Source organism: Ascaphus truei, chromosome 2 (genome assembly GCF_040206685.1).
Source record: "Ascaphus truei isolate aAscTru1 chromosome 2, aAscTru1.hap1, whole genome shotgun sequence".
NCBI classification, from domain to species: Eukaryota; Metazoa; Chordata; class Amphibia; order Anura; family Ascaphidae; genus Ascaphus; species Ascaphus truei.
This window is the reverse complement of record NC_134484.1, coordinates 447,597,448-447,623,482: the sequence shown is the minus strand read 5'-3', so window position 1 is coordinate 447,623,482 and position 26,035 is coordinate 447,597,448.

Here is a 26,035-nt window from a genome sequence, read left to right as displayed (position 1 = left end):
GTGAGGGCATTGGTCCACCAAGTCTATAAATCTATCAGCTCTACTAAAGGACGCTGATTCTTTACTCTCTCCTTTCGCCTGCTCTCTGCGCAGGGGAACCCGTAGTTCTCTCCAAATTCTCGGTCCGATCCGCAGGATTTCTTGACTCATGGCCTGTTAGCGGCACTGCATACTCCCGGCATAACTAACCGGCAACTCTGACTACTCTCGAACGAAGAACAACTACTCACCGGAGTTGGCTGCTAAATATAGAGCTAGCTCTGCCCCTCGTGATGTCAACAGGACCTCCCCTCTTGCTCACGCCTGCAGCAGAGTCCAGGCCTGCGTCTATCAGTCAGGATAGGGCTATTAAGGGGGAAAACCCATGATGATTACTGGTGCCTGATCTTAACAGGACTTACCTCAGCAGAAGGAAGATAGGTATAGCCTGTGCTGTTTACAGGGGGCTACATATATAAGAAATATATAGCTGAAGCCAGCCTGGAGTAGGTGGTAAAAAAAAATGCAGCAAAATCTGCCGTAAATCCCATAAACATCGGAACAAGATGTAGGGCATTATAATACAAAAAAATCGGGTTTAGACATATTTTTAACCGGATCCAATAAAAAAAGGTGTTCTGTTTAGTGGTGCTGCAATGATATATTGCACAATAAAAACTTTATTGAAAAAAGCCTTATTATTGGGCAATACAGGAAAAAAGGAGACCAAAAGCGCACCAGCACAAACGGAGCAGGAAGGACCCAAAACAAAAAATGATTAAAAGGGCACTTTAATGTGACAAAAGACCCATCCAACGCGTTTCGAACGTCACAGCGTTCTTTTTCAAGGATAAAACACAATGTGATAACATCCATTATATACCCTCTTACCTGTGGGCCGTTTCGCGCCAAAAATCGGAACCTGATGACGTCATGACGCTGCGCGCGTCATCGCGCGTGCGCAGAGCGACTCAGTGCCGATCTAAGGGCAAAAGGAAGTACCACAGGCAGTGTGGCCATCTTGGATGAGGGCAGACATAGGAACACAATAACAAAGCTTTAACAAAACATTCCAGCAGGACAAAGTACATTGCTGCTTACTGGGTATGCGCATTACAACGGAATAAAGCTATATAAAACTAAACTAATACTTACTAAGGGATGCTAATATATCAAAAAAGACATAAAGAAGGTAAATTAAAAACTTGTTGTGTTACAACTAAGCTATAAGCAAGGAAAGTGAACATATAAAAACCTCTATACATGATTACAAAAAATGTGCAAAGAGAGTAAACTTAAAGACATATTAACACATATATATGCATAACACAGATGATGGACCTAAATCATAGGAACCAGGGAAATACAACCATTATCATATATAAAGTATTGTCATCAAAATACAGCAAAGAACAAATTTAAGCTAAAACTTTATAAGAACATTAGCATAATATTAGCATAATAAAGCTTAAGTTCAAGGGTTATAATGATCAAAATGTAAAGTCTAATATATTGAAAATTATCTTATTAAACCTAAATTACCAAATTGTGGAACAATAGTATATTTTACAAGAATGATTTTACAAGAAATGTGTTAGCTGCCAATCAATATTCAAGCCCATAGGGAAGCGTGTTTGGAGAGTGAAGATCCAATACGCCTCCCTACGGTCCAGAAGGTTGATGTGATCACCTCCTCTAGATTTAGAAATAACTGATTCAATCCCCAGGAAGAAAAAATTGCTAGTTCCTCCCTGACCACATTCAGTGAAATGTTTAGAGACTGGATGATTGGTGTCTTTCAATTTTATGAGCCTTAAGTGCTCTAACATCCTGACCTTAAGGGCTCTAGTCGTCCTCCCGACGTACCTCTTGCCACAACCACATGTTATTAGATAAACCACAAATTGACTTTTACAATTTATAAAACTGTTGAACTTAAATTCCTTATTTGATAATCTATTCATACCATGTGGCGGTGGCAAGGCAAACTATAGAAAACTTTTTGCTGGCTTCATGTGTTTGCATACACTACAAGAGCCACATTTGAAGGAACCCCTAGTGATAAAAGGTTTTTTTAGGCCCAGAAGTTTTGAGTTCACTTGGTGAAACATAAGATCCAATTGTTCTCGCTCTACGATATACAAAAATAGGACCAGAATCCACATATTTTTGAAGTACAGGGTCCATGGATAAGACATTCCAATGTTTTGAAATTATAGAGTTGACTTTTCCACTTTGTTTATTAAATTGTGAAATAAAAAGAGGACATTTATTTTTTGATTCTATCAATCCATGAGTGTCCTGTTTGATACCACTTGTCTTAATATTGTTGGCAAGGCGAGAATCTCCAATTGAATGTGTGGGCAACAATGATGCTCTCTCAGTATGTAATGCATTTTCAAAAGCAATTGCTATATGTGATTTAGTGTATCCCCTTTCCAAAAATCTCCTTGTAAGTTCCTCAGACTGAGAAAGGAAACCACTAGTAGTGGAACAATTCCTTCTCAGCCTGAGGAACTGTCCCCTTGGTATGGCCTTTATGATGTGGGATGGGTGGCAGCTGTCCGCCCTTAGAAAGGTATTCCTGGCATTTAACTTCCTATAAACATCCGTTTGGATTTTTTTGTCTATGTCTACAAATAATTGTAGATCCAGAAATTCAATGTGATGAAAATGAAAATTTAATGTAAATTTTAAATTATAAAGATTGTCATTAAGATAAGATACAAAAGCGTGAAGTGTAGTGACATCCCCCCTCCAAATAATAATTAGGTCGTCCACAAATCTTTTATAAAAAACAATATTGTGGCGAAATAAATTGGTGCTTGAATAAATAAAAAGTGCTTCCCACCATCCCATAAATAAGCTAGCAAAAGAAGGAGCAAAACTTGTGCCCATAGCAGTGCCAATAAGTTGCAAATAAAACTTACCATTAAATGTGAAAAAATTGTGCGTGAGTAAAAAGTGAATAGCGTCCAAAATAAAAGCCGATTGAAAAATTGATATTTCTGGTATCTCAATAAATTGGCGGACAGCTGCCAACCCATGGTCATGTTGTATAACAGAATACATCAAGTGTTACCCACAGGTAATCATTACCCCATTTAACATTTTTGATCTGATCAAGAAGATCACCAGAGTCCCGTATAAATGAGGGCAACTTCCTAACAAATGGCTGAAGAAAACCATTACCATATCTTGACAGACCATCTCCCAAAGATCCAATACTAGAGACAATGGGCGACCTGGAGGGTCGACCAATGTCTTGTGGATCTTTGGGAGATGGTGGAAGATAGGAATAATGGGATGAGATGGTATAATGTATTTAACCTCATCCTTTGACAGAACTTCCATAATAACACCTGAGTCAACCAGTTCTACAAGGAACTCCAAGAATTGCAGAGTGGGGTCGGCGGGTAGTACACGATAGGACTGGCCATCATCCAGTTGGCGTAAAGCCTCCCTGATGTAACCGTCTCTACCCTGTACCACCACCGCATATATTGGGCAAAACTGATATTGCACTGAGCATTGATTTGTGAAGAATAGCGCAGAGGAAGACAATTTTCTCTGTAAGGACCAACAAAGGATCTGGACAATCCTGGTTACCTCCTGACTACAGGACTTCAAATTTAGAGGTGGTCATAGAATACATCGGCACGTATTATTATTTGTGTCTGTATTGATATATTATCACTAATATTGTATTATACGTATATGTACTTTTGTATCACAGTACTTGGGGTATAGCGCTGAGGTTATACTTTCTTTGCAGTGCACTATAAAAATAATACCTTTTTTTTGGGCGGTAATATCACATTTTTAGGGTACCGCAGCTTGATGTATCCAGGCCATAGTTTGCAAATTTAGTTGAAACGTTTTCACATCTCTAGTTGCGATGACCGGGACTGGCTTATAAATATAGATATGCAACATTTTCATAGAAGTTTGTGAGCTAGGCAAAATTTGCTCTTCTTTTTGACAAAAACATAAACAGACAAACTTTGCCAAATCTCGGCAAGCATTAAAAGTCACAGTTCATTGGATCTGTATATACTAATACAACAAAACTAACTGTATACTACTAGGTCCAGACGGGCCAGTTACCCAGTAATGAACTCTAATAGATGCACTCAAGATCACTAAAATGAATGTGCTATGTAAGTAATGATATAGATAAGTATAGCTACGGAACTAAGAGATTACACCGAATGAGTATTATGTGTTATGTAAACATTAAAATACTTTTAATACTACAATAATTTAAAAAATGGGGATTAAAATGTATAGAGAGACACCAGAATGGAGGGAATAGGCTAACCTCCTGGTTAGAAAAGGTTATATATTGGACACAATAGAACCTGAAAGGATGATAAAATCCAATGGACTGGATAATACACTTTCCTAGGTGGGGTCTGCAAAACAATGATGTGCATGAGGGTGCACTGCCTCGAAGCATAAGTCTACTGATATCCCTACCGCTAAGGCAATGCGGTGGTCGGACAGGTGGGCAGGTGGGTTTTCCTACCATGTCCCTAGCCTTAGATGCTGGTAGAGAGGTGGCTAGTGAGCAATAGGAATAGTGTGCACACAAAATATACTCTCTAGGTGACAGATCAGGTGAATCTGCTGGATAAAAAGGCACTGGCAGTCACCTTGGATTAGAGTGGTGTGCTACAATCATCACAAGACCTATTACATAAGTCCTGTGCTTGGCAAACAAGCTACTGTGATGCACAACGCAGTGCACCATCTGACTGCTAAAGCCTACTAATATCCCTGCATCTAAGGCTATAAAGTGTTAGGACAGGTAGGTGGGTGTCCCTACTGTGTCCCTAGCCTTATATTCTGATGTGGAAGTAGCAAAGTAGCAATCAAAAATGGTGTGCACAAAAGGACTCTAATAAGCCTATAAAGACTCCGAGTGAATATTAGCCAGCAGTGAGTCCCTCCTGTATAGTAATTTTGACAGGTAGGTGTGCTTGATGTGTCACTATGGCGGTCTCCTTAAATAGGGAAATCGCAAGTGTGTATCAGAGGGAAGTGGAGAATCAACAGTCTTAGTCACGGTAATATATAGGACTCGTCAGTGCTAGATACAACAACGCGATGTGTACTGTACAGCACATAAGCTTATGTAGCCCCCTTTCCCTGTGACTAAGGGAACTACGCGTGCTTATTACCTGTATGGCTCACAAGAGGCCTAATCCTCCACCACTAGGAGCCTGGGGTGAGCTCGTTCCAATTTTGTACAGTGCCTCCACCTGGGAGGAATCCCAGCGCAGCGGGATAACCCCTCACAGGAACCAATTACAGTGAATAACACACACACATGTATATATAACTGATTTACTAACATACGCACATATCAACACAATACAATAACACCCACACAATAACCCCACCCCCGGTGTGGTTCCCCAAAGTACTTAGGGTGCCCAAGGCACCTAAACATCCGGTGTCCGTAAGGCAGTCCCACTCAAAGTGAATGGGGAGTAGCGCTACCCATGTGTGGATTCGTTGGTGCACTTTTGATACCTCCCTGGGTACTCCTGTACCCAGTTGTCACGTCAAGTAAGGATCAGTCAGGTCCCACGATGTGTGGCCTGCAAATCCCCCTCTTGCCTTATCCCGTCCACTGTGTGTTGCGAGCTCCAGATGGAGTGTCTCACCGTTAGAGCCTATAGTTTGGCCTGTGGTCTTGTCCCAGACCATAGGCCGCAGATTACCGCGTTGCCATCTGGTCACTGCTGGACTATTAATGCTGTGCACTAAGGAGAAGCATCCCTATCTGGGGCCTTTCCTACAGCACACAAAATCTAACAGAGGCTAAGGGGCCTGCGGGGGAGATCTGGCCTAGTTTAGGTTCTACTGGCATCCTGAACATGTCCTCCCCCTTCCCATCCTCCTTCGACTGAGTGCGCACTTTGTCATGCCAAAACCCCATCTCCTCCTTCCCTGCATCTTCCCCTATGGCTCCTGGGACATGTAGTCCCTTGCAGAGCCGTTTTCTAAGATGGCCTCCGCAACTAACTTCAATGCGCATGTGTACAGCACTCTGCGCATGCATGATACTCAAAATGATGGCCACTGCTTGCCGGGTATGCCGCGGAGCTCCGGTGCTCCGATCTAGCCCGTAGACTCTCCCCCACCAGAGACCGAGGTAAGGGGGCTTGGCTACACAGTTTCCCATACTTCCCAAAATGTATGTACCAATATAAATTGAAGTTGCTGACTTCGGTAACATCAGTGGACTTTAGAGTACTTGCGGTATCGTTGCTGAGTAGTTTGTGGAGGCGGGCGGCTTACTCTCCATGCCTGGTGAAGAAAGCTGGTAAGGCAGAAAACAGATTGCCCATGGAGACGGGCAGCTATCCCGACGGCCGTTTCGCATAGGCACAATGGAACATATGATGAATTCTAGGGATATACAGCTGTACGGCTAGGGATAAAATAATGAGTTAAATCTGTATCTTCAAGGACCACTGCCTGCCAAAGCAACAGTGGAAAGAAGGATATAGTGATAACGTAAATGGCTTAAACCTCATGTTTTTCAAAGTGAGATTCGGCCATCAAAAATGGGAGATACTGTAAAGTAAACTAGATTAATTTTACTCAACACAAATCTGAGTGGCTCAGTTCCATGGACTAATTTAATCACATTTAGTGTCCCTTCGGAAGATGTTAATATACTCATTCCAATGTGTATAACAAATGGAATCACTTTATTAAAAACCACATAAGGTAACTTCAATTATATATTTAAACTAGGACATTACATGTATTTATTTCCAGGTGTTGCACATCGTTCTACAGTGACACAGAGTGAAGTTTCTGTGCTTTCTGCCCCAAATATATAATTAATATTAGCATTCATAAAGCACACATTCTTTCCTCAATGCAACATTGTGGGCCGTACTTTCCCCTGCTTCTTTACAAATCGTTATTCTTTTCATCAATGAGCTTATTACCACAAAGCTTCTGAACCACATTGTATAATATGTTAAAAAATATGTACAATCCTTGTCGAATTGGGTTTAATTATCGCAGTCACTATTCATGTATAAATTGAAGGCAATCACAGATGAATATGAAATATGTGTTTTCCATATTCAAGTGATGCACAATCTCCTTTCTTTATCAACACCCTCATCATTACCTTCAGTTGTATATTCTCAATTAAAATAAGAATGTTTGCCATACTGATGATTTGTTGCTACATCTATATCAGCTAGAAGATGAGTAATAACATTTTGGACTAAAGTTTTTCTGTTGCATTTGTTCAATGTAAAATTCCCTTTTATTGGCAATATTCACTATTTGAACTGTATGTTCGCTAAATTTTACTTTTCTGTAATAGTGAATATCACTAGGGAAATGCTGCAAAAGGGACTTTTTTTTCAGTCTGCACCAGATGTGAAATGAAAGGTCTCCTTTCATGCAATCTGTAAACTCTAGCTATTGGTGCCAAGAAAACCAGTTGATAAATAGAATAAGCTACAATGGACCATCTGCAATAATATCAAATAAGCAGACAATGGCTGGCAAAATCTTGCTCCCGTATGATCCACATTTCAACATCATTGGGAATTAAAAATGTAACTGGTAATCTGATATGTTTGTAGATATAACATTAGGTAGAGACACAGAGATAGTAATTCTTTGCCACATAATTAACATTGCATAGATTATGGCAATTCTTTTTTTTGCATGGAGAACTAGTATCTTTGTTATGCTACAATAGGTTTGTACAAAGGAAAAGACATTCTAATATATTAGTCCCAGAATGCTCATGAATATTGCTTCACTCAAATACAATAATTTTAGAATATTTCACGTTTTTAAAAAATGTGTTCTAATATATGTTGTCATTTTTTACAGTGTTATTTGACTTGAATTCTTGATCCATTTAACTTGGTCATTTCTTTACTAAGCAGTGTTATCTAATAATACTTTTTCTGCCATGAAACACCTTCTGGCATGGGATGACACCTTACCATCCATTTATTTGAACAGGCTGCAATGTATTCCACCACCAAAAGGGCTTATGACAGAACACTACTTAGTAAATATGACCCACTGTCTTTATCCTTTATAAGATTAGAAGAACTAACTCGAGTCACCAGCTCCCTTTTCATATTACTTTCTCTCTGCATTTGCTTTATTTGCTGTGCTTCACCTTCTTTTTACTTGTGTGTCAGAAAACATGTGCTTTATTTAATCTCACCGGGCCCCAGTAACTCATAGCCCTCAGTACATATTATTGTTTGTGCTTGAAGTACTTTCAAGGTTACAATAAACTAAATATATATCCTTTGGAGGTATGCTAGTAGCGGGCAGTGTGCACTGCCACCCATCAGCTGGTTTAGCTCACACTGCTAGAGCTGCTGCCTAGAAAATCAGAGGTCCTGATGGATATAACACAATTCCAGTCACTAGGTGCCTTAGGCTTATCAAACCTATATAGTTGGTATGGAAATATTTTTAGGAACTGTGAGATGGGACTAATTTAAATATGCTTTGCATAACCATTGACATACTGTATAGTGGCCGAAAAAAGTTTGTGATCCCCTAAGATGATTATGGAAATTCAATAGTTTTTCTATGATAACCTTCTTGAATTAAATCAAGTCTTTTCTTAAATATCCAATAGGGTTTATATTAACCAATTCCATGTCTTTGGAGCAAAATTATGTATGAATTAGCAATTAAGAGTCAGGGTATGTACAAATATAAGTGAAACCCTGGTTTATCAATAAATTAAAGGGGATCATTAGAATCATGTGTTTTAATAATTAGATAGCTCTTGAGGGGTGAGTTTGAGAGGCCCCACCCTACATAAATATAAGAAAATGTGTTAGTTTAGTCTTCACGATATAGGTGTGTGGACAAATGACATGCCACGATCAAAAGAAATCTCTGAGGACCTCAGAAAAGCAGTAATTGTTGCTCATCAGTCTAGAAAGGGTTACAAAATCATTTCTCAGGATTTTGAACTCCTCAAATCCACTGTCAGACAGATACAGTCTACAAATGGAGAAAGTTCAAGACCATAGTCACTCTATTTAGGGGCGGTCGTGCTACCAAAATCTATACAAGAAAAAACAGCAAATCATCCAGGAAGTCGCAAAGAAACCCATAGTAACATCTATCTGCAGTCCACTCTCATCTTCGCTAATGTGAGTGTTCATTACTAAACTATCAGAAAAAACTGAACAAGAAGGGTGTTCATGGAAAGATAGCCAGGAGGAAACCACTGCTCTCTAAAAAGAACATTACTGCCCATCTGAAATTCACCAAAGAGCACATAGATGTTCCACAAGACTTCTGGAACAATGTTCCATGGACAGACAAGTCAAAAGTAGAACTTTTTGGCCTCAATGAGAAATATTATGTTTGGTGTGAACAGACACATAACAGTCTTGCGTGTCCAGATCTGTGTGACTGGATTACTGTTTGATTTCAAGTGCTGGTTGTATTAAGTGTGATGTTAGAACCAGAAGTGAAGGGAAGTGCTGTGTATACTAGCAGGGGAGGCTGAACTTGGGGAGTCTACAGTGGGTTAATTTATTTAAAAATGGTGTAGTAATTGAGAGCTTGTAACTAACTTTTTTCTCTCATCTGTCTGATTGAGCCTGCAGTGAGTGTGATTAGTTGTTTGCTAACCTAACACACCTGGTTGGTGTGTGTGTGTGTGTGTCCGTCTTTAAAACAGAGGGTTCTAATGAATCTTGAGCTTGTGTGTCCTGATCTGTGTGACTGGATTACTTTTTGATTTCAAGTGCTGGTTGTATTAAGTGTGGAGTTAGAATCAAAATGAGTTGAAACAAGGAAGTGGGGAAACAAGTCATAGTATATTTAACGGGGAATGGAAGGGCTCCGGCGCAACTGCGCATGACAGACTTGAAAAAACACCCGGATAATCTCAACAAACTTTATTGCACATCCTAGAGGGTGAAACACGTAGAGGGGGAGATCGTGGTGTAGCCCCAGTGTGTGATGTGCAATAAAGTTTGTTGACATCATCCGGGAGTTTTTTCAAGTCTGTCATGTGCAGTTGCGCCGGAGCCCTTCCATTCCCTGACATTTACAGAAGGCTGCACGCAGGAGCTGTTGAGGAGAGCAGGTCCCAGACCGGAGATGAAACATAGGTAAGGGTTTTTATTCCCCCTACTCCGGTCAACTCAGTGGCCATGCATAGCTCCCTCTTATTCAGCCCCATATGACTACTTTGACACCATAGGTGCCACTACTGACCACCGATGCGCAAGACAGTTTTTTCTTTGGTATAGTGTATTTAACAACTGTTAATTGTTAGTACTTATTACTCCATAGTTACACTCAATGAGCTTGAGTGTGAATGTCACTCAATGCACATCTTGCCACATGTATGTGCACTTGGAGCATCTGTTCAAGGGAGCATCCTGCGTGAGCAGTTTCAGCAAGTGTTCTCTTTAGCATCTCAGATTGATGATCTGAGGTGGAAACTTGCAATATTGAGGGACATTGACAATCTTGAAAGGAGTTTAGTTCTCACTGAGCAGACCCTGGCTGAGACTAGTGGTGCAGATGGTGCAGATGTGAGTGAGGAGCAGGTAGGTAGCTGGGTAACAGTTAGAAGGGGAAGTGCGAGGAAGAGTAAGAGGCAGGCCAATTCAGAGCTGACCCATTCAAATAGATTTTTCCTATTGAGTGAATATTGGGAGTGTCAGGGCAGTAATGGCAAGGCTAGGGGATACTGATTCCTCTAGCAGCGAGGGGAATAGTTCCCCCAGCACAGAGGGGACTTGGGATACTCAGAGACCAAGAAATATTGTGGTGATAGGGGATTCAATTATTAGAAAGGTATATAGGGCAATCTGTTGCCATGACCAAATGAATCGAACAGTTTGTTGTCTCCAGGGGTCTGGAGTACAGCACATTGCGGATTGGGTAGACAGATTGTAGGGAGGAAGCTGGGTCTGAACCGGCGGTCTTGGTACGTGTTGGCACCTATGACAAAGTTAGTGAAAGATGGAGGGTCCTAAAAAAATGATTTCAGGGATCTAGGTCGAAACCTTAAGGCAAGAACCTTCAGGTAGTATTTTCTGAAATACTACCAGTGCCATGTACTACCCCAGGGAGACAGTCGGAGATTAAGTAGATTAATGCATGGCTAAGAAGTGGTGTAGGAAGGAGGGATTTGGGTTTTTAGATGCAATATTACAAAGATACACCCTTTCCTCTGTTGCTTGACTGATAAAACTCTGACTCAAGCCCTCATTCTCTCCTGTCTTGATTGCTGTAACCTCCTGCTGTTCGGCCTTCCTGCTTCTCAACTGTCTCCCCTACAATCTATCCTAAACGCTGCTGCCAGAATCACTTTACTCTTTCCTAGATCTGTCTCAGTGTCTCTTCTGCTGAAATCCCTCTCCTGGCTTCCTATCAAATCCCACATTTCGCACTCAATTCTCCTCCTCACTTTTAAAGCTTTGCACTCTTCTGCCCCTCCTTACATCTCAGCCCTAATTTCTCGCTATGCACCATCCCAACTCTTGTGTTTTGCTCAAGGATGTCTTCTCTCTATCCCCTTTGTATCTAAAGCCCTCTCTCGCCTTACACGTTACTCACTGACTGCTCCACACCTCTGGAATGCCCTAACCCTCAATACCCGACTAGCACCCTCTCTATCCACCTTTAAAACCCACCTTAAGACACACTTGCTTAAAGAAGCATATGAGTAGCACCGTGGCTAATACAATACACATGATACATAAAGCTTGGCCCCCTGCAGACACACTTAGCCAAATGCCCTCCTACTGTCTCTGTACGTTCTTCCTAACTACCAATTAGATTGTAAGCTATTCGGAGCAGGGACTCCTCTTCCAAAATGTTACTTTTATGTCTGAAGCACTTATTCCCATGACCTGTTATTTGTATTATTTGTTATTTATATGATTGTTACGTGTATTACTACTGTGAAGCGCTAGGTACATTAATGGCGCAATATAAATAAAGACATACATACATTTTTAGAGCACTGGGACTCCTTTTCTGAGAGGTCCAATCTTTATAGAAGGGATGGATTGCACCTAAATTAAGAAGAATCTTCTGTGCTAGGGGGAGAATGTTAAAAAGGTTGGAGGAGATTTTAAACTAGGATGGAAGGGGGAGGAAATAGCAAGGGGTCATGAAGATTGAATGGGGCAAGTGGGAGTTTGGCAACCAGGGAGACACCCATAGTAAATACAGATAATACTAGAAACTTCTAAAGACTAAATCCAATTGGAGTAGAAAGGGATCAACAGGTAACATAATAGTATAGACTGGAAAAAAACTAAAATGCATGCTTGCTAATGCAAGAAGCCTGGCAGATAAAATAGGGGAACTTGAATTAATAGCTACAAGAGAGCAGTATGATATCATAGGCATTACTGAAACATGGTGGGATGAAACATATGACTGGGCAGTTAATATTTAGAGGTTATTCCCTTTTTTGGAAGGAAGGGGAGGTGGAGTATGTTTATATGTTAAACCGTATCTAAAACATACAGCTGCAGCCGCCTTTATCCTAAGGCGGCCGTAGCCGCACCGCTCTGATAACCGCGGCCAGACAAGGTCTGTTTTCTTTTTTTCCGGAGCGGTTTTCGATATGTTAGCGCTCGGATTTTTAGCGCTGTCTGCAATACTGCAATACCATCTAAAAACTCAGGTGGGCGTTAGCGAGCTGTTGTCTTAAAAGTCTAATAGCAATTCAACTTACAGTACAGCCATACATTTTCTGCAAGTCTGTGTGTGCGCGCGCAGTAATTGTAAATTTAAAGATTTATACAGTATTACAAAAATATAACGTCGCGTCTTCTTCGAATATAAAATTATCACATTTCTACAGTATATGTATTATTTAGTAATCAATACTTTTACTTCTTTTCATACTGTTTATTTTATGCGCATGCCAGGAGACAACACAGACAAGGCGACTAAGACAGGAGGAAAGCATCCTCCCAGACCACCTACCCTCACCCGCTGCCACAAGCACACCCGCTCCCAGAAGCACACCTGCTCCCAGAATCCCACCCACACATGCTTGCATTGAGACGGTGCCCGACATCATCTTGCGCGACCTGTCCCAGCCAGTCAGGGAGAAGTATAGGTTTGCAAGTGGTGGTATAGCCCAGAAACATGCCATGTACATTTTCAAGCACCATGTGAGCTACGAGTTGCACTTTCAGTGGGCCCACAAAGTCACTTACGAAGGGAATCGCGTCAAAAAGGCTCTTCCTGAAAATTTAAGAAAGACTATTGTGGAGGAATTGCGGCGCTATCATTCCATTACAGATCATTTAATGAAAATCGTGAGAGACTCCATAAATGGCATTTTGCGGCATACAAGGCATCGTCCATGAAAGGACAGATTGGTAGGGATCGAATTTGATGCGTGATTGGTCGTCTGTTCAAATGTTGATTCATTTTTGACTTACTGTACTGTACTCCAATAAAATAAGATAGATTGTTTTAAACTGTATTAATAAATAAATGCTTTAACTTATACCATACACCTATGAATGTTTTGACTTACTGTACTCCAATAAAAATAATGTAGATTGTTTTAATTGTATTAATAAATAAATGTTTTTACTTACACCATACACCTGTGAAAGTTTTGACTTACTGTACTCCAATAAAAATAATGTTGATTGTTTTAAATTGTATTAATAAATAAATGTTTTTACTTACACATACACCTGTGAATGTTTTGACTTACTGTACTCCAATAAAAATAATGTTGATTGTTTTAAATTTTATTAATAAATAAATGTTTTTACTTACACCATACACCTGTGAATGTTTTGACTTACTGTACTCCAATAAAAATAATGTTGATTGCTTTAAATTGTTTCATTGTGTCTCCTTTTACTAAAATAATAGAACTACATAACCATAAGCAAAGTGATTGATTACAAGAGAATCGCTTGACTGTGCATTGATATTGATATTTCAAAAAAAGAATAAAATACGGCAGTCGTACTCACCATAGACTTTGCCAATCAGTTGGCGCCGAGCCACTACCACCAGTCCCATATTCTTGATTATACACGTAGTTGACAGGTGACAGCGGGCCTGCTACACCTGTAGTTGACAGCTGATGAAGCTGGAAATCTTTTTGGTACATGCAAGCTTGCTGGTATCTGTCTTGAAATCCTGCTCAGGCTGCAGGTATCGAGGCGGGGACAGACAGCAAGGGTTGCTGGTCAGCGGGTTTCACTGACGGTCGACCGTTATTGGAAGCCGGTGCTGGCGCTGGCGCATTGCTTGCCTAGGACTGACGATTCTTAGTTTGTTTTACCATGACCTTTCGCCTTTTGAAGTCTCCATGATCAAAGATACTGGAAAAATCTGGCACAACACACCAATACCCTCCTCTAACCGGATGCGGGATCAATACGAAAAAAAACACGGATCGATACATAACATTTTCCTTATTGAACGCTTCCACACACAAGCATCTGGTGAAAATTTGTAAAAGTCATACTTTTCGATAAAATATTGATAAATTTGACCAACTGTGGCCATCTTATCATCTGCTGCATTAAACCATATTAAATAAGCGTAAGTTATGTCAGGCTTTTTCCATATGTACTGCGGCGGTGTACTCATCTCGGAACTCTCTGGACAATAGAACACCAGACACTGTGCATTGAGTTTTTAATATGAAACGCCTAAATTGATACAGTATTGTAACTTCTTCAATACCCAGGTCAATTCACAATGGACCACTGTGGTATTTTTTAAACACCTGCAAGTCAACACATTACTGAAGTACATGTACAGTACTGTAGTGTACACATTAGAATTCATTACAATTCATGAATATCTGCCACCTGGCGGATACGCGAAGAATTGCACCAAATTAAATCCGAACCATTATCATTAAACAGTCCAAGCACTGGTGACAGCCGGCATGAATGCGGCATGAATACGGCATGAACGCTGTCAAGCGGGTGGTATTCTGAAAAAGTCACCGGAAAATAACTGAGAAGTTTTTAAATAAAAGCGGCCGTGGCTGTATTATAAAGGAAGATGTTTATGAGAGAATCCTCCTAATAGTCCACCAACCACTTTGTAGTCTTCAAAAAGTTTGCGTTGCTCACCCTCGAGGAAGCCAAAATACTTTTGCAAATGGAGAGGGCATCAAAACTAGGTCATGTTTGCGTAATGGGTGATTTTAATTATCCAGACATAGACTGGGGCAATGAGATTAGCTATACAACTTAAGGAAACAGGTTTTTGGGGGTGCTTAAAGACACATACATGACCCAACGTATTGAGGAACAAACCAGGAGAGGGGGCAATTCTGCATTTGGTAATATCAAACAATATAGAAGTAATAACAAATATTAAAGTCTGGGAAATTTATTTTGAAATAAATGATCAAAAACCACGTTACTTAGGTTCAAAAATCAAATGCAGGAGAGACAGAGAAAAAAATCCGTTAGAGTGGGTGCATTTCCGCAAACAAAATCCCTTAAATGTGAATTAACACTTTGGTGAACATTCACACATAGAAGCCAGTAGTTTACATACTGTATCCAGTATACAAAGCAGATTTGGAGTCTATCGTAGAGGAGGATAAAACATGGTCTGCTATCAAGGTTATGTCAAATGATATAGATAAACTCAAAATCTATCGATACCAATACAGGGTCAAATAGACCTCAATGATAGCAGAGTAAATGTGATAGAGCACTACCTGCCAACAGATCTGTGCCTGAGCATTCAGTAATTCTGTGAAGGAGATATCAGCTGCTTCATACATTGACCAGAAGTGCATAGGTCTCTGTTTATAGCTACAAGTAGCCCACACTAAATAGCTACAACTGTCAAATATTTGGGGGGCGAGTTTGGGATAAAATGTAGAGTTATATATGTTTCAATCTCTTCCAAAGACAGAAATGCCCAGCACTACATCCAATGTGACCAAATGTATATTACAATACTTCTGTACTAATCTTCTCATGAATAAGGGTCATTTAGTTAAACCCTTTGGTCAAAGCGCTATAAGCCTGCTGCCAACGTCATGACCAATTTGCAGCTCCTAAAACTACCTGGTAAAATCCTCATGTACCTCTGCTGGAGGGAGAATGACCACAGTGGGTCTGTCAAACACAGGAACATCAAAAAGACCAAAATTGCTCATTGGAAAGTGGGGTGGGGCGAGCTTAAACCCTGGGAGGAGGGGTCACTAACTTCCAAACAACTTTTACCAGTTTAAAATCAAAATCCATAAACACACAATCCCAGCAAGCTCAAGAACCTCAAAACCCACCACATCATATATACAGCATATACATTTGTGTCCAAAAGGATTGCTACTGAGCGTGGCCAAATGTATACAGCAAAAGACAGAAATGTGTGAGACAGAAATCAATCGAGAAGTGTGATTAAAAGACTGAGCCTCTGTTATATCGTGTTACCTGAAGGATCACAACTTGAACTGGTAAGGTATTGGAAGGATGCCCACTTGTTTAGGATTGGCTTGAATTGTGAAATGGACTAATTCGTATAAATACACCTCCCCCCCCCCCCCATGGGCCATTAACTCACTCCCTGATGAAGCCTTAGAACAATGTGAAATGCATAGAGACAAGGAGTTCACACGCACCATGACGTAGGACGCTGGAGACATGACGACAGAAGCCTGTAGTCCACACTCCCCAACTCCCCAATGAGGACGCTGTGTTCAGCTGTTCTATTGCTTGCTGCACCACATACTAAGTAACTGGACTCTTTTCCAGCTACAGTCCTGCCCCCAATGTGTGTGGGTTTTCTGAATACGAACAATTAGGACTGAGCTGAGGTTTACATCAGAGCCCAGATTTTTTTGAGATCGGAATGTGTTTTTTTTACTAAATTGTAAGTGTTATATTGTATATTTTTTACATAAAGTATTATTTATTTTTATTCAGTATGTCTCTCTGTGCGCTCTTTCTTTTATTTTAGTGTTTATATTGGCCAGTGGATCGCAGGAGGGTGATGAGTTGCAGGAGTGACAAATACAAGGTTTACTAAGGGGATCTGATGGTCAGCACACACCTATCACTACTAACTAGCTTCAATACACATGTACAGCTGCAGCGGCCGTTATTCGAACACTTCACGCTGTGCATACATCGGAATACCCAAGTCATGGCGTGTGATCTCTTCCAACCTTCCCGCCTTAAGACGCGAGTGCAGCAAGTGCAGAAAATGGCATTTTAGTGTTCTGGTTTTTAAACACCTGAAATTGACACAGTAGCACAGAAGCACAGTACAATACAAATTGCAATTCATTCATTTCATTGCAACCAAAGAAACAGAATCCATGAAATTAAAACAAAGCATCCGCGATAAGCGCAGGTGCCTGAGGCTATTGGTCGTGTTCATGCCACGTGGAGTACAGCAGAGCACATGAAAATGGCGCCGTGATTTGTTCAACTAATGGCCACTGCAGCTGTATGCAGATGACACACTTAAATGCACACAGCCCTAGCCTCTCCGACCTATAACACATACTTCAATCTGACTTTTTGAGACTTGAAAATTGGATTTCCCAAAACAAACTCTTTTTAAACACTGACAAGACTGTAACAACGGTATTTGGGACCAACGCTAAATTTTTAAAGCTCCCAATGACTGAGCTCCAGATCAGAACAAACGCTAACACCACCCTAGCCCCTGTTACTAGTTTTAAATACTTGGGCATATAGTTTGACTCTCATTTAACATTTGGGATGCACATTGATACCCTGACATCCAAAACCAATGCCAACTAGGTGTACTTTATAGGAACAAATCCTCCCTAAGTCTGCTGGTCAGAAAGCGTATCGCACAGCAGATGCTAATGCCAATTATCGACTATGGGGACATAGTATACGGCTCGGCACCCAAAACCCACCATAGCAAACTTAACACCCTCTACAATTCAATATGCTGTTTTGTTCTCCAATGCAACTACAACACACATCACTGCAAAATGCTCAAAAACTAGATTGGTCATCACTTGAGTCTAGGCGCAGAGTTCATCTTTCCTGTTTTGCCTTCAAATACTTTCTGGGCAAGCTACCTGTCTATTTGAACAAGCTTCTCACCCCTACCACATGCAGCACTTATCATCTGAGATCTGACTCCAAAAGACTGTTCATGATCCCAGGGTTCAGCAAAGTATCCGGCCACTTCTCCTTCTCTTACCGTGCACCCCAAACTGGAACAATCTACCGGAGACTCTCACAGCCGCCACCAGTCTAAGGGCCTCATGCAGAGAGCAGCGAATTTAAAAATTGGAGAGTTTAATAAAAAGTAGCTTTTTTGGAGAGTTTTATTCTCCATATGCAGAAATGTGCGAATTCTGCAATGTTTGGCATTAATGCGTGTGGCGAGTTAGAATTGGAGAGATGCGCGCTGCAGAAATGTGTTAAAAAAAAATCCCGCATTTTTTTTCCCCTTTCCTATAGGCGGCGAGCTCCATCTACTTGCCAACTTTTCTTGGCGAGGCAAATAGTAGTAAATCACGCCATTTTCTTGGCGCGAACAGCCGCTAGATGCCGTTCGCGGCTCTCTGAATTAGGATATTTTTAAAACTGGCGAGATGTAGGTTCTCGCCAGCCGCGCGGCGAGATTTTGAAAAAAAAATAAAAAATGGCGCGTTTTCCGTAACTCGCCATTTTCGGCAGTTTTCTGCGCGAATTTCCCCAAAAAATGGCGAGATTTGAAATAGCGCTGCTCTCTGCATGAGGCCCTAAGTTCTTTTAAAACTAAAGCTGTGTCACATTTTAATCTGGTCTGTAACTGTTACATAATTCTATAACATATATTATCTTTACCTGTGCATGCAATATCTTGTATATAATGTATAACCCCGTTCACTTATGTAATTATGTATTGGTAACCATGTATTATTTATCATCTTAACTCTATGCCCAGGACATACTTGAAAACGAGAGGTAACTCTCAATGTATTACTTCCTGGTAAAACATTTTATAAATAAATAAAGTCAGAAGGAACGGACGCAACATATCAGAATTATAAGGAATGTAACAAAAGTTACAAAAGGGCAATCAAATTAGCAAAATGGATAATAAAAAAAGGATTGCAATAGACAGTAAGGTCAACCCTAAAACATTCTTTAAGTACCTTAATAACAAAAAAAATAGAAAATAAACTACTGTATATGACCCTTTCAGAGTGAGATGGGCAGGCAAATTATTGGAGATAAGGAAAAGCAGACGTATTAAATAAATTATTTTAGGCCTTTTCTAGTAGCTTCGATATTTAAATTATCAAGCTTTTGAACAGTTCAGGTGGGTAGTAGAGTTGTTGTGTTTTTTTAATGTTTCTTGGGGGTAGAGGGATTGGGTGAAGGGGATAGCGGCCCTAAGGGTGGGCGGTTAGGCCTACCGGGTGGGTAACAGGGGTGGTTAACCCCTTCATTATCATAGCGGTTCCCACCACTATGGTAGTGAAGGGGTTAACTTCTGTCGCAAACCTTCCCGGCAGGCCTAACCACCCACCCTAGGGCAACTACCCCCTTCATCCACCTCCTCTGCCCCCAATAAACAGGCTATTCATGTTTAACCCCTTCATTGCCTTAGCGGCTAGCCACTAAGGTAATTAAGCTGTTTTAATTAAAATTTTAATAATAGTGTGCGGGAGCAGCAGGTCTCTAGAGTAGAACCGCAATGATTTCAGGTCTGGCGACCCCCTGCTTCCCGAGATACAGGTCCCGTTATGGGTTGCCGGTATCCCCTGCAATGTTTAAATCTTCTGCGTCACGTGACCGGGACCTTTAAACACACAGGAGATACCGGCACCCCAAACCGGGGCCTATATCTTGTGAAGCAGGGGGTCCCCGGACATGAAATCAATGCGGTTCTGCTCCATAGACCCCCTGCCCCCGCACACTAGTCTTACAATTTTAATAAAAACAGTGTGATCGCCTGTGAGAGCTGTGCAGGTAGAGGCAGCCCTCTCTGTGCAGCTCTGATTATGGCCAGATCGTACGGGGGGAGAACTTAGAAAAAGGTGAGATGACTTTTATGCTACGCCTAACGGTTTTAGAATTTTCCTGCCTCATGGTTTGAGAGGGTTTTGGATTCCTTATGATAACATGATATCATGACCATGATAACGCAAATGACAAACCATTTGGTGGGAACATGCCACATCGTTTGAGATAGCACCATAGTTATCGAAGCTACCAGAAGAGGCCCCTCTTTGTTTTATAATGAACTAGTCAAAGTCCGGACCTAAACCCCATCAAAATGTTGTGGCAGGACCTCAAGCGAGCTGCCAATTCAAGGATGCTCTCAAATATCACTGAATTGAAGCAGTTCTGTAAGGAGGAATGGGCCACCATTTCTCAAAACCGATGTGAGAGACTGACCAGCAGTTACAGGAAACGCTTAGTTGAAGTGATTGCTGCTCAAGGGGTGCCACCAGGTACTGAATATAAAGGTTCACATACTTTTTCACACTGGAGCAGGAGCATTACTATTGGACAAGCAAGCTCCTCCCCCGATGTCCAATAGTAATGCTCTTGCTCTGGTCACATGTTCCCCGGCTCCCACCCGCATCACCTGTGATGTGTTCTGCTGCTCCCGCGCCGGCACAACAAGAACATCCGTGGCTGCCACTGCTACCACCAGAATGTCTGCTGCTGCTCCCACGATGACGCCGTGGTCTTCCTCACCCTCCACAGCCAGCTGCATGGCAGCCAAAGCTACCCAGCCGAGTGCCCGGTACCCGGCCTGCAAATTGTCCCTGATACCCGGTACTCGGCAATCCTCAGGACCCGGTACAATACTAGCAGAGACTGCTCCTCTTCCTCTACTAGATTTGCTTTTAATGTAAAATGTATGCAGCACTGTGACGGAGCGGCCTTGTAGATATGGTCAGGAAGGAGCTCAGACACCACTTTCTTGTAATGAAAGTCCTTTATTCCCCATGTCAGGGGTTGCAGTGATTGCATTACAAAACAAAATAGTCTTTAAAAATCAAATAGCATAACACTGCAAAACAACCAGACAGTAATAAATCGCTGGTTCAGGCTCTCCCCCTGACAGGTTGTGAGAAAAATGAGAGATAGTGTACTGTAGGAAGTTTGCTCCCTGCCTTTTAAACCTCCCTTTTCCAATCAGCTCCCAGATCTAGTTAGGGTGTGGTTTTTCGTGGTCTGCTCAGGTGAGAGAGTTTTAACCCTATACACTCCCTCACAAGCACATAAAAAATATGTATTAGTAAATCAGTAATGTCATATTTGACAATTTGATACACAATGGTACATTCCCTAAAATGGCAAAAACCTACATCTTATAAGATGCATAAAATCCTCAATGAAATGTGTGTCTAGTACCCCAATATTGTGGCCACAATTAAGAATAAGCCATGTTTGTCTGAAAAATACATTCTAATGTACTTGTAATCATTCCTAACAGTAGTTATTGATTATGTTTTGAATTATGTCTATATGCACTAAGCTATACTTCTTGGATAATGGGAATATTTGCATTCTTTCAAAGGCACAGCTGCACCTTTGAGTACGAGAAGTTAAATTATTATTACATAAATGATCCCTGTTAATAAAAAAATAAATTGATCTCTCTATTGTAACATTGGAAATGCTAAAAACAATTAAATAACGAGAGAGAGAGAGAGAGAGAGAGAGAGAGAGAGAGAGAGAGAGAGAGAGAGAGAGAGAGAGAGAGAGAGAGAGAGAGAGAGAGAGAGAGAGAGAGAGAGAGAGAGAGAGAGAGAGAGAGAGAGAGGAGAGAGAGAGAGAGGAGAGAGAGAGAGAGAGAGAGAGAGAGAGAGAGAGAGAGAGAGAGAGAGAAAAAAAAAAAAAAAAAAAAAAATGAAAAAAAGCCTCACCAGAAGCAAGTGTGATATAATACGCGGTCGATAGACGATAACCAAAGAAGATGGCAAGATCTGGATATTAAAGCATATTTCGCAAGCACTGAGATGGCGCGGAAAGGGGGAGGAAGCAGAGATTTCACCCGGCGGGGGAGTGGAAACTGATACAGCCCATGATAACCCAGAAATTAACCTTATCATAAAAAAAGACATTACTCCACTACTCCATGATTTGAAATCATCCTTTCACGGTGAGATGCAGAGCCTGTGGAAAGATTTACACAGCATCGGAGACCACACAGATGTAATATAGGAAAAAATGGACTCCTCTATCACAGTGCATAAAGACATGGAACGTGAGCTGGCCACCATGAAGAAAAGGGTTGATGAGCGGGCGGAACGGCAAGAGGACACAGAAAACTGGGACCATCGTAATAATCTACAAATACGCGGGATCCCTGAGGCTGTTCTGGACATGGAGGAATGGGTGGGAAGATGGCTGTCCTCCATTCTACCACCAAAACAAAAGTGGATTTAGTGATGGATAGGTGCCATAGAGCATTGCGCTCAAACCCTCTACCAAATAATCCACCACGAGACGTCATAATCCGACTACATTATTTTAAAATAAAGGAGGAAATAACACAAATTACGAGGGCATGCCCCACAACCTCTTTCGAGGGAATAAACATATTGATTTTTTAAGACATTTCCCCCGTCACTCTAGGGATGAGAAAAACCGTTCACTAAAATCCTACGGAATAAAATACCGGTGGGTATTTGTAACAGACGGGGAGTCATGCCGCTCTCGGCGTGCTCCCCACTTACCTGCAGCTCTGCCAGGGCTTCCCGCGTCTCACACGGATCCCTCCTCCAGGACGCCGAGCTCCGTTTCCTCTGTGCGCGCGCGCGCACGTCAGTACTCTTCTTCTGCTCTCGGGTCTGGGTGCGTGCCCACTCACGCGGCCACAGGCGCAGCCACATGGAGGCGCGGCCACACGGAGGCGCACCAGCCTCTTAAAGGCAAAGTACCTATTTCCATTGCTGCAATCAAATGCAGCCTTATTACTGGGCTCTATAGCTCCTCCTCCAGGAGTTCTTCTGGACCTATCCCTGTCACAGCCTGGCCCATCTACACCCCCCCACCTGGCTACGCTGCCATTGGATCCTCTCACCTATATATACCTGGCAGGTTCACTGTCTCATCGGCTGAGCATAGAACCAGTTGTTCTCATCACTCTCTGCCTCCCTAGTCCTGTCTTGTCTTGTCCTGTCTTGTTTTGCAGTCTTCCTCGTGTACCAAACCGGCTTCCTCTACGACTATCAGTACCTCTGGCATCCCGAACTGGCATACGGCAATACGTCTCTCCGCACCTCTGGCACCCCGAACCCGGCAAACGGTAAACGATTACGTCTCTCTCTCTAACCCCGGACTTGGCTAACAGCACCCTCTACCATCTGTACCTCTCCTGCCCCGACTCGGACTCCCAGACCATTCTACTCTCAAGACGTGCCCTCATGGCTGTGGGTGGTGTTATATCCTATCCCACCTCAGCACCGCGGTCCCGCCTCGTTTGTGGTGAGCTCGTCCTGACATTATGCTCAGCCCGACAAACATGGACCCCGCTGTGATGGAGCGTACTTTAAATTCTCACACGAATCTCTTCACCAGGCTAGAGAATTATCTGGAACAAAATGATAGGCGCATGGATTTGCTTCAGCAGAGCCTTCATTCCCTTACCGTTCAAGCCCGAGCTTCCAGTCTGGGACCTTCACCCATGTCCTCTACAGCCTCCGCAACAGTCTTTTATCACCTCCGTATGCTATGGAACCCCGTATTCCTGCTCCCAAATGCTATGCTGGGGATCCCCAAGGATGTAGGGGTTTCCTTAATCAATGTTTCATCCAATTCCGACTCTCGCCCTCTCGTTTTGTTTCTACCATTTCTAAGGTCGGCTATATCGTGGCTCTTCTCACCGAAGAGGCGCTGGCCTGGGCCTCTCCCATCTGGGAACAACAGGGGCCCATCACACAGGACATCGACCTCTTCGCCCATGAGTTCCGAAGAGTCTTCGACACCCCGGCATGGCAATTAACGGCAGCTTCCTCTCTCCACCACATAACCCAGGCAGATCGTTCCGTCGCCCAGTACGCTGTGGAGTTCCGCACCCTTGCTGCTGAGACGGGATGGAACAATGAAGCACTATCTTCGGCGTTTTGGCAGGGCCTGTCAGAATCCCTAAAGGATGAGCTCGCGGTGCGGGACCGTCCCACTGACCTAGAGGATTTGATCGGCCTGTGCATTCGGGTGGACCAGCGTCTGCAGGAGCGGAGGACTGAACGTTCTCGTTACCGTCAATGGTTTCAAGGTCTCTTGACCCATCGTTCGTGTCTCCAACACCTCCATCTTTGGACGTTCCGGAACCAATGCAATTGGGAGGTAATAAGCTGTCTTCGGCCGAGAAACAACGCCGGCGCAGTGCCGGTCTCTGCATGTACTGTGGCAATTCCGGTCACTTAATGCTCCAGTGTCCTCACAAGCCGGGAAACGCCAAGTCCCAATGAGATCCCGGAGAGTCTCATTGGGAACACTGCCCCTCTCTCCCATCATTAAAGACGTCCTTCCCACCAGGATACTGTTGCCAGTGACGCTGTCTGGAGAGGGGTTTCATACTCAAGCACGGGCATTCGTGGACTCCGGTTCCGCAGGCAATTTCATCGATCAAACCTTTGCTAGACGGAACAATATTCAACTTATCAGCAAGAGGAGGCCAGTGGGTCTGGAGGCCATTGACGGTCGACCTCTACAGCCGGCATTCATCACACTACAGAAGGTGCCTCTCCTACTGCAGTTCGTCGATGCTCATACAGAGATCATTACCCTCGATGTTATCCACACTCCCTCCGTTGAGTTGATTCTGGGTCTTCCTTGGCTCCAAGTCCACAATCCTCGCATCGACTGGACCAATCGGGAACCCATCCAGTGGGGTGCTCAATGTGCCAAGACCTGTACAAGGATATCCCAGAGGGTTGGTGGTTTGTGTACCCTGCCAGAGAGGATCGACTCCTTGCCTTCTGTATATTTGGAATTCCACGATGTGTTCGACAAAGCAAGATCCGAGGTTCTACCTCCACACCGACCTTTCGACTGCCCGATTGACCTGCTGCCCGGGGCAGCTCTTCCCAGGGGACGATCCTACCCACTCTCTCTCCCAGAGACTAAAGCCATGAACACTTACATTGCGGAGAATTTAGAGAGGGGTTTCATCCGAAAGTCCTCCTCCCCAATCGGAGCAGGCTTCTTTTTCGTTAAGATGTGTAAGGAATCCTCTCCTCAGTTTACTGTTTGCCTTGCCTTACAGATTGTGCAGTCCTGGAACACTTCCCCTGATATTTACTGCAGCCTGGATTCACTCACTAAAGCAATACTGTCACACGCCCCTTCTGCTATTGGTTCACTGACCTTTAAGTACTGCCTTCCCACAATGCTCCCGGCCGAGCATAGTCCTTCCTGGATGTCATCAACTGTTCTGCCAAAAGCCCCAGGCTTGTTATTCTCTTTACTACTCTGTTTTGTCCTAGTTCCTGTCTCCTGTGCTGAAGCAGAGTACTCTCCTTGTTGACTTCAGCTCCTTTTTTCCTGAGACCGGCTGCTATTGTCACGCAGCGGTCTGTTCCTGTCTCCTGTGCTGAAGCGGAGGTTTCCCCAGTGTTTTCTTCAGCTTCCTGGTTCCTGGGGCCTGCTGCTCATTCTCTATTGCAGAGGCCGTGTCCTGGTTCCTGCGCTGAAGCGGAGGATTCTCCAGCCCGCTCAGGACTTTTGCGCTGAAGCACTGGTTTACCAGTGCAGCCAGGCGGTGTGTCCACTCTGGTCTGCCTATACTTTCCTGAGACCAGTACCATGGGCCATGGTCGCAGCACGCGCAGAGGCCAGTCCCGCGCTCCTAAGCTGAAGCGGGGTACTCCTGACTACCTGTTGCCGAACTCCTGCTTGAACAATGTTAACCCTAATGTCTCCGATCCTGACCCTGGCTTGTCCACTGACGATGCTGCCTTCTCCAGTCCTGACCCTGCTGCGTACAACTACGAACTGCGCAATCCGGATCAGCCTGCGCGGTCTAAGGTCGGTGCTTTTACAACCCCACCTCAGCCACGCGGTCCGACCCAGGTTTGTGGCGAGCACAACCG